The sequence below is a fragment of the Zingiber officinale genome, chromosome 8A (assembly GCF_018446385.1).
Source record: "Zingiber officinale cultivar Zhangliang chromosome 8A, Zo_v1.1, whole genome shotgun sequence".
In the NCBI taxonomy this organism is placed as follows: domain Eukaryota; kingdom Viridiplantae; phylum Streptophyta; class Magnoliopsida; order Zingiberales; family Zingiberaceae; genus Zingiber; species Zingiber officinale.
In genome coordinates this window covers 120,324,614-120,334,457 of record NC_056000.1, presented here as the reverse complement: position 1 = coordinate 120,334,457, position 9,844 = coordinate 120,324,614, and the positions used below count along the sequence as shown (strand labels likewise).

At 37.0% G+C, this 9,844-nt stretch overlaps 1 pseudogene; it reads right to left on the bottom strand.

Annotated features, from left to right (window-relative positions):
- Positions 1-1,959: 1,959 nt before the first annotated feature.
- LOC122011178 lies at positions 1,960-4,555 on the bottom strand (annotated as a pseudogene).
- Positions 4,556-9,844: the final 5,289 nt, after the last annotated feature.

The following is a 9,844-nucleotide window of genomic DNA, read 5'->3' as shown; positions in this document are numbered from 1 at the left end:
TTAGCCCAACAATTCAACACAGGATCCCGATCAAAATCCAAATACTCCTAGTATGCCATACCTAACTCGATACACCTCTTTCCTCTCTGTCGGCGTCTAGTGCCGAAGAAGTAAGACCTGGTGGTGAGGTATAGGGCATAGTGGAGAACTAGGGCTCGGCGTTGCTCCCTGCTCGTCCTGGACAAGCGAGCGACTGGTTCTGGCAACATTCGTCGATTAGGCAATGCCGCTAGATCGAGAGGAAGAAGGATCAGAAGAGGGTTGGAGAGGATCGGGAAGATCTAGGGCACAGGCTGGAGTCGGGGCAGAGGCTAGAGTCAGAAGCTAGGGCACGTTGCTAGTCACCATCAATGTCGGCGATCCGCGTCAGCGATCAGTTGGGGAAGAAGAAGAAGACAATCGCGAGGGGGAAAATCTATCGATGGTCATGTGGTGTCGTCGGGGAGTAGTGTCGTGTGCGGCGCCAGTTAGGAGCAGTTAGGGCATGGAGAAGATGAAGAGGAGGGGAAGGAGATGAGGAATCGGGAGAAGGGATCGGCGCCAATGAGGGCTAAGGCACGCGACATCATGTGAGGGGAGAAGAAAAAGAAAAAAAAATAAAAACAAAAAATCAAACTTTTCCTCGAACAATTAGGGTAGCCTAAAACACGTTTTCCCGGGGCCCAGTTTTATCCCCGTAAACGTACGAGCTTCGAAAAATTCCTGAAAAATTCCCAGAAATTTCAAAAAATTCTCTTATCATTATTCGTCATTTCTCGGTATTTTACAGTTGGGATATGAGGCTGAGACAGGGGAGATGTCGACGACTAAAGCCAAGTCTTAGTAGTTGTTTTGTCTCCAAGCAAATTTTATTCCTTGGGCCGGATTCCTTTCAGGTCATGTTTGACCCACATTAACTTTGATTGGCAAGCTAGTACTACTTTTAATCATATGAGATATGTGGGGAGCTGTAGGAATATTCTTCCAGATCAAGGCGGTTGATAGCCGACTACCCCAATACCATGTTGGCCTGTTACCGTATGTTGTGGTCGTCGGGCGAGAGCTGTTGCTAGTCGATGAGTGGGATGTGTTCACCTTTTGCCTCATTGGCCAGTTCAACATCTATGATCTAATCATTGACAACTAACAACGAGGGAAGCCGATGCTGCCCTCCTTCTAGTTTTCCTACCTCTGCACTGCCTAGCCATAGAGCGTGTTCATGTCCAGAGGGAGGGGTGTAACGAATAAGAATATATTGTCGACGCTAGCGTACAGCACAATGACCGATGTGTGGGTGAAGTACAAGATAGTGGCCCGATCTGCATCATCGCCGCCGACAAGGAGAGAAGGATGTACTTGTGGTGCGAGAGAGATAAGGGTGAGAAAGTAGCGAGCTGATGGTCAGATCTCAGGATAGTTAGCGGACGACTTCTCTAAATACTTTCAATCTTTCTTTGTCTTTTAATTTTAAGAATACAAGAGGTGTTTCTGACAATATATCTAGTTTTTTTTATTATTTTAAAAATATTGTTCTAATAATTTTTTGTCATTTTGTTTTACATTTTGATTCTTTAATTTGAGAATTTATATATACATGCACAAAATTGTCAATGAGTAAATAAATAAGTAATTTTAATTAAAATTTTACATGACAGCAAGTCTTATAATTTAATACTAGAAAATATAATAAGTAATTAATTATGATAGTAATTTAGGTTTATTAGGCTTGGCACATAATGGTTAGTAGCCCATTTAATTGTTGTATCATGCTCATGACTCATAGTATGGGCATTTGGTTTAGTGAACCGAGCTTAAGATTTTTTTAAAAAAGAAAAATGTTTTTTTAAAAATATTAATTATTTTTTGAAACCATGATTAAATTGAGCCAGAGATAATATTTAAAAATCATAGATTAAATTTTATGTAACGTTTGATATCACAATAAATAACAACAAATCAATTTATTCTATTTTTAAATGCTTAAATAGCAGGTAGATGCAGCCCTTGAAGAAAATTCTTGATCATCTCCAGAGCTCGAGCTGGCTGATAACTTGGAACCTCATGTCCTGCTCCTCGAATAGTGGCAAATGTCAAATTGTGATCATACATCACAGTATATCCCCCAACCTACATATTCATAATAAAAATCATCAAAATTAATATAGTTTGTTCTACTAGTTGTCACCATCATTAGAGCAATGAAGGGTATCATAGAGGAAAACTTGTCATCAATGTAAACATTTTAGTTCCTTGTGGATTTGAGGATAATTAACTATTATCTTATGAAAAGATTTAAAATGACACAATTGTTTACCTCACTGTTAAGCATCCAAGCTCTCCATGGAGCCTTCACTTTAAGCTTTAGCTTCTTGAGGGAGTATCTTGTGGAAGTAACAGGAACTACTCCATCAATGTCACCGCTGCACAAACCCAGCCAATTCTTAGTTAGAGACAAAATTTGATTGAAAACCCCTTCACTCGCAATCTAATGAACGAAATTTTTGTCGTATGACATATGTTATGCAGAAATATTAAAGCTATCATACTTGCAAAATTGATATATCTATATATGCTATTTTTACTTACATAATGTGTATAAGGACCAAAAAATTTATACACCTATCTAAATGAAAGTATTGAAATGGAAAGCTGATTCACACCCTATGATATGATGAAGACATCTAATGATTTTTTACCTGTATTTTAAAACCCTGATCCCATTAGATAATAATTCGTGAATAATTGGTAACATTGTGGAAGGCTGATCTGACCAACTAGGTATCACTTGGCTGCATCGAGACAAATATAAATAAATGAGTTGAATTTTCATTATTTTGTTTAAAAGAAAAATAAAAATATCAAATGGCATATTATATTTATGAGATATGTATATACCTACAACCAGACCAGGTGTAATTGAGCTTTGTGATATTGGCATGTAGAGCTTTCTGTACCTCAAGATTGTTAAGGTATGCCTCCACATAATTAGAAGTACAAGGATCAAAATTCTCAATCTGCATTTGAATTTAAGTATGACATTTCAATCTGTTAGTTACTTCTATTCACAATTGATATGATTGAGTGAAAATTCTTAATCTGCATTAGAATTTAAGTATGACATTTCAATCTGGGCAAATTCCAACTTTACTTAGAGCTTGCTCCTTGTAGTGATCCAACAAGAATGCGATGAACTCAGATTCTTGAGTTAACAGGTCAAATCGATTCGATCTAAATTGGCTCTGAAAATACTAGGAAAATGGAGATAATTAAATGTAATGATTCTCGGAAGAGACAAACCGAGGGTGATTTCGGAGTCGGCGTCACGCCCGACGAGAAGCACAGTGGCGCGTATATGTTGTAGACGTCCAACTCCTCAACGGCAAGGTTGGCCTCGTCAAGCGCGCTGTCGCACTTTGGAGCTATCAGTCGGGCGTCCGGCGAGAAATTACAGAACTTGTGGATCGCGCGAATGGTCTCGTCGGCAATCAACGCATGTGTCCAGAAGTAGTCAAATGTCCCCTTGCTATCCGTCTCCTTGTTGATCACCGCGTTCCCAATCTAGGCCATCCAAAATCAATTTGAAATTGATCGAGATCCATCTTTCCCAATTTAATTTGCAATAAAAAGGAGAGAGGGTCAATCGGACTGATTGATTTCGGGATTCATTGCTTACTGCGATTCCTTTAAGGTTGATGAGCCAATCTTTGTGGTGGAGTATGGCGTGGGCAAGCTGGGGGACATAGTGGCCGGCGTAGCTCTCGCCGGTGATGAAGAAGTCCCTCCCCTTATACTCTGGGAACCGCTCGAACTAGTTGACGAGGAAAACCAGTGCGTTGGTCGCCGTCCTACGGTCTCCGCTCTTGGCCTAGTCCGATGTGGTGTTGGAGTAGGAGAAGCCGACGCCGGCAGGGCTCTCCAAGAACAAGACATTCGCCACTGCATTGCACGATGCACGTTAGTGGTTCGGGGTAATGCCAAAGCAGAAACCTTTTTTCACTCTACTCCATAAGCTCAAGGAAATAACATATGTATATATGATGACGACGGCGATGACAGATGATCCTAACCTTCGTTCCAAGCGTAGGGATTCCTGTACAGAGTTTTGCCATCGCTCATGACCCGAAACGGCCCGAGCTCCTCCATGGCGCCGTACCCCAGTGACGAACACCCCGGCCCTGCACCCACCCACGCCACAACAATCACACTCTATCAATCGAAAAGCAACGTCATTTTCTATTATTTGCATACCTCCATTGAGCCAGAGCACAATAGGCTTTGACCTGCTATTCTCGATAGCCTCAGCAAAGTAGTAAAATAGAGCCCGTCCGTTAGCTCTGTCAACTGTGACATACCCCGCGTACTGATCGAAATTTACCCCTTCTAGCTGGCCAAGCAGCCGAACAACCTTGTCCCCCTCCTTCAGCCCGCTATTGTCGTAGACCTTTGACTTCAGGCTAGATATCGAAAGAAGACTGCTCGCCCATGAAGAAAAAGTAGATGAAGAAGAAGAAGAAGAAGACCTCCCTACTCCGTTGTTAAAGTAGAACTTGTTCAGCGCATCTCTCTGCCTCACCATGCTGGAAGCCACGCAGTGTAGGAAATAGAGGAGGAAGAGACAATTGAAACTTGGCTTCATTGTTTGATTGGGAATGAGGAATGGAATGGAATAGAATCTTATTTATGGGATGAATCATTGGATAATTATGGGATGAATCTTATTTATGGGATGGATTCTTGTTGGAGTCGGCGGAGATTGATGTGTTTGCTTTGTTTGGCAATGGTCTCTGTAAAAGGAAAACGAATGATTAATTTTGAATAAACATTTTCAAAATTAAAAGAATTTTAAAAAAGATTCTACTGTTTTTTCAATATTTATACAATGAAATAATGTATAGTAAATAGTAATTCAAAGATCTCCGAGTGGAAACATGCATAATTAATAATGAGTTTCCATGTATATTCATATTTTATTTAAATCTAATTTATTTTTTCCTTAATTTTTATCAAGTTTTACTACTCACTGGATTATTCCATCATTTATCATAATAATTAAATCTAATTAATTTTAGCTCTTCCTGTGAGTCACATATATAATGATCTACTTAGTTTTAGCTTGATTATTAACTAATTAAATTAAGTGAGGTTAAATTAATAATGAAGTTAAATTATTTGATTTTAAATTTGATTTCGAATTAACTAAAATGTTAAGTATGGATTAACTGATTAAGGATTAATTAAGATTAGATGTATTAGTTCAAGATTAATTAAGTGTAAGTCAGAATTATTTAAGTTAGAGTAAATTAGTAATTAAGTTTAAGATTTACAATTATTACTCAAATTTTGGTATATTAATTGTAATTATGAACTGTTTAATTGAATTTGCGGTTAATTTATCAAGTTTGATTTGAATTAATATTCTTAATAAGGTTATTGATAATTAAGTTTTTAGGTTTTAAAGAAAATAAAAAACTTTAAATTAATTGAATTAATTGTTTAAGTTTTAATTAAATTGATTAAGATAACTTAAGTTTTAATAGTGTTAAATTTATTTAGGTTCTAGTTAAGTTAATTTAAGGTTGACAATTAAGGTTTAATTTTGGAGTCATTTAGGTGTGTTTAAGTTAGGTTTAAGTTAAAAATTAAAGTTATGAATTTAGTTTTAATTGGATTTAGTTAGATAAAAATTCAAATTAAGTCACATTTTGAATTAGTTAATTTAGTTAGTTAGTTTAAGATTAATTAAGTTGATTATGTTTTTAGGTTATAAAGGAAATTAAATACTTTTAATTAATTGAATTAATTGTTTAAGTTTTAATTAAATTTATTAAGATTATGTTTAAATTTAAATCTTACATCCATCTCATCCGTTTCTAACTTTTCAAATAAACAACCTTATAGGTTCTGTGAGATGATTATTCATTTTATTTTTGTACATTTAATTTGAATTTTAATTACTGCTTGGCATTTAAGTCAGATTTAAATTTAACAATTAGTCAGTTAAGTGCATATTTCCAAATAAGCTTCCAGGTTATGACGATGCACAAGGGCCTTCTTGAGTATTGAAGCAACAACCGCTTCTAAATAAAGTCTTTTAAATAAATTATACACTTAACTTTTTCATGAGAAACTTTAATATAACTAGTCTAGGATGTGATGAGGTAGCTTCGGTTAGTTTCACTTAGTTAAGTAGACCAAGTAGGGTACTTCTTATCCCACTTGCCTCTCTAAACCAAACTTTGTTAACGTATTATCATCTCGTCCCACCCTGATACTAAGTTGGGCAAGTATCAATAAAATCTAAGTATTTATCTAACCGTTTTAAATTTAGCAGAAAAATAAGCATGCAAAGAAAGCTGTAAATTAAATAAACATGCAAATTTATCTAAATGAAATAATGTTTCTATTAGTTCTTCCAGGATCATAACCTCGATAAGATCTATCTAGGTAATGTATTTGACCCTTGGGGATCTAATATTGGTTTTGTTCAACTTGCTTAATGAAGTTTGATTTATGGCTCATGCTTGAACTTGGTTTCTAGTATTCCAATTCACAATTGATAATTGATAGGTACGATTTAAGTCAAGTTTTAACTTTGTATCCTATCTTGGATCGATTGAATACAACGTTTTATTTTTCAAGTATCATATCAAGATTTTTGAAACTCAAAGTGAATCGTTCTAATGATTCTTTAAGTTCTTTGATTTGACCTTTCAGAGTGGAATATTCTTCCTCAAATTGTTGGACTTGATATCAAGTTCCACTTTGAACTTGCTCAATCAAAGAACTTGGGTTAGTCTCCATTTTAAGGGCTTTTACCTCCTTTTGGAGTGAGTTGACCCAGACATTGGACTTGACTAGCTTGTGCATCAAATAGTGAATCATATCATACAATTTTTCGACTAGGGGAGAATATACCTTTTTGTTTGGTTCGTCTCAAATGGATAAGGATCTGTGGCTTGTCTCAGACTCAACTTTCGATTCAGATCCAGACTCAGGCTCGAACTTGGTCTTGACCACTTGTTCTCGCGCTGGTAGTGCTAGAAAGCTTGCTTGAGCTTGTTCACCACATCCGACTCTTCCAACGACTCGGACCATGTTGCATTTAAGACCTTCCTTCTTCTTTTCTTTTTTTAGTTTCCTTTATGTTCATACGCTCTAGATTGTAAAGTTCCTTCTGATTGCACCCTTAGCAAGTTACTTCTGACTCGGGCTTCGTGGTTCGACTCAGACCCTATTGCTTGCTCTTTGATTGGACCATCTTCTTCTTCTTAAGCATTCTCCGAACTAGACTAACTAGTTCGGCGGTGATCTTGTCGTCATCTTCTGAATCCAATTCTTCTTTGGATTCAAGTTTGGATTAGAACTTGTGCTTCAGCTCTTTCGTATTGATTTTACCTACAACTAATGCAATGCCTTTCTCGATCGGACATTTCGACTTATACCCAATCATCCCGAGTCCAAACCTCAATTAGGTGCTTCCTTAAGATGTCAAAGTATAAGTATTCATGACCAAGATGACTTGTGTACCTCAAGTAGAAGGAAACTTACACTTGAGATACAGTAAGAGCTTCACAGACATATCCATATATATAGATAACCATATGAAGTCTTACAGCAAGTCACACCACTGAACTAGTTATCATAACTAGCATCCACATTTAACTCTCGACTATTGGTGTAATTTGTACTAATGGTCTAACTCAGGTTTTGATGAATGAAAAATGAGTTAAGTTAGGTGTTGTCATGATCTAATGCATTTACTAAGTGTACAGATTTTGGGATGTTCGATTCCCAATTGGTAGTCAGGATGTTTGATTCCCGATTGGAAGACATTCTTGTCGAGATGTTTGATTCTTGATTGATAGTCGAGATCTCCGATTCCCGATGAGTGAAGTCCGGATGTACGATTCTGGTAGGTCGGGATGTGCGATTCCCGACTAGAGAAGACCGGATGTGTGATTCCAGTAGTTCAGGATGTTTGATTCCCGAAGTCCAGATGTGCGATTCTAGAAGGTAACTCTACACCTGGTAAGTAGAGATAAGCCACTGAAGGAGAGTGACTAAGTGGGGATGCATTTCCATTCGAAGGGACAGTAGGCATCAGTCCAATTTAGGTTCATTTCGGAAATCTAAATTGAGACCCTAACTAGATCCTGGTCTTGATAAGAAGGATCTAACTCATAAATATATATAAACAATTCATGCATATATTCTAACTCTATATTGTTGAGACAAACGTAGATCTTCGAATTTTACACGCAAGGCAACTGACATAGCATGATTTTGAGCTTGGAGTCAAAAGATATGGCCTTCGGAAGATTAGTGTGTTGAACCAACTTGATGGAGGTGCCTCAAATCTGCCAGATTCAAACAGTAAATGATAAGGCCGAATTCTCCTCATCTGATCAGAATTTTTAGGATCTGATATGCTCTGGAGACTCCTTCAAAGGGCTTTAAAAGGAGGGGTTGAGAGAGCTTCAGAGATACCTTCGATATGAGATTCTACATGTCCAAACAACTTTCCAACTACTCCGGTCTCCTACTGTGACTCTGCTATGCCCAACTGTCATTGAGAAGCCTACCAAACATTGAGCTCAAGCCGACCAACTTTTTTTTATACTCGATCCCCTCTTTCGGTGGTTCTGTAAAAGGTATTTTAGTGAATTACCCATCGATAGGTCCGCCGGACCTAGGTCTTGGAGTAGGAGCCGTCAAAGGCTTCGAACCAAGTAAACTTGTGTTCCTGTTCTTTTGCCATTCTTCTACTTCACTTTATATCTTAGTTTTCTACCGCTCACTCTGATTTCAAAATAAAAAAGAACAAATTTTCAAAACCATGTGATTCAGCGCCCCCCCCCCCCCTCACGTGTGACTTGATCCAACAAGTGGTATCAGAGCATGTTCTGCTCTGAATTGGTGAAACCACCAATCAAGCTTGGGGAACCAGTGTTATTTTCATATTTTAGTTTTTCGCATTGTATTTGAATTGGTAAACTTTTATCTCTTCAGATAATTACTTTTTCATTTGATTTTAATTTGATGTTGTTGCAACACCACTCGAGTTCTTTAATATTTTTTTCTCTTCTCAAACTCTGCTAATCTAAGACCAAATCTTGGTACCTCCTTTTAGTTTTCTATTCTCAGTGCTCAATTGCCCAACTTGAGGAATATAGCACCGCTTGCCCCCCTCTCTTCAACAAAAATGACTTTCAGCATTGGAAGAATAGAGATGGCAAAACTATCTGATGAAATAGACTCATCTTGATAGAGATGGCAAAACTATTCTCTGTATTACTAATGGGATTGATTATAACAAGTCACATACTCATATTTTGGAGATATTGAAATAAATAAATTCCACAGTTGAACTACTAGAATGGTCAAGAAATCAAAGTTTCAAGTTTAAGTAAAGTAATTTTTTTTAACTAATACTTCATAGTTCTTATTAAAGTTAACTCATTGCAATTTCATCCAGTAAAATGGAAGAATTATAAATTTCTAAAATAATAGATAGAAATACCGCAAATAGGGCCATAGCGATCCCCATTAGTGGTGTAGTCCCCCAGCTTGAAGCTACTTTACCATATTCTGAATTTAGTGGTTTCAATAGATTCCCTATGGTAGTTCATCTTGGCCCAGATCTAGAACTATCCTCAATGGTTTGTGTATCCATAAATCCTATTTATTTAATCATTGGTTGAGATCTGTTGACTTTGTATACCATTTCATTATAGTTGTAAATAAACGATCTTATTATAGATCCCTTGTATCGTGATCTTGAAATTGTCTAAAAATGGAAATAGTAACCCTAATTGCCATCTTTATATTTGGCTTACTTGTAAGCTTTACTAGGTATGCCTTATAT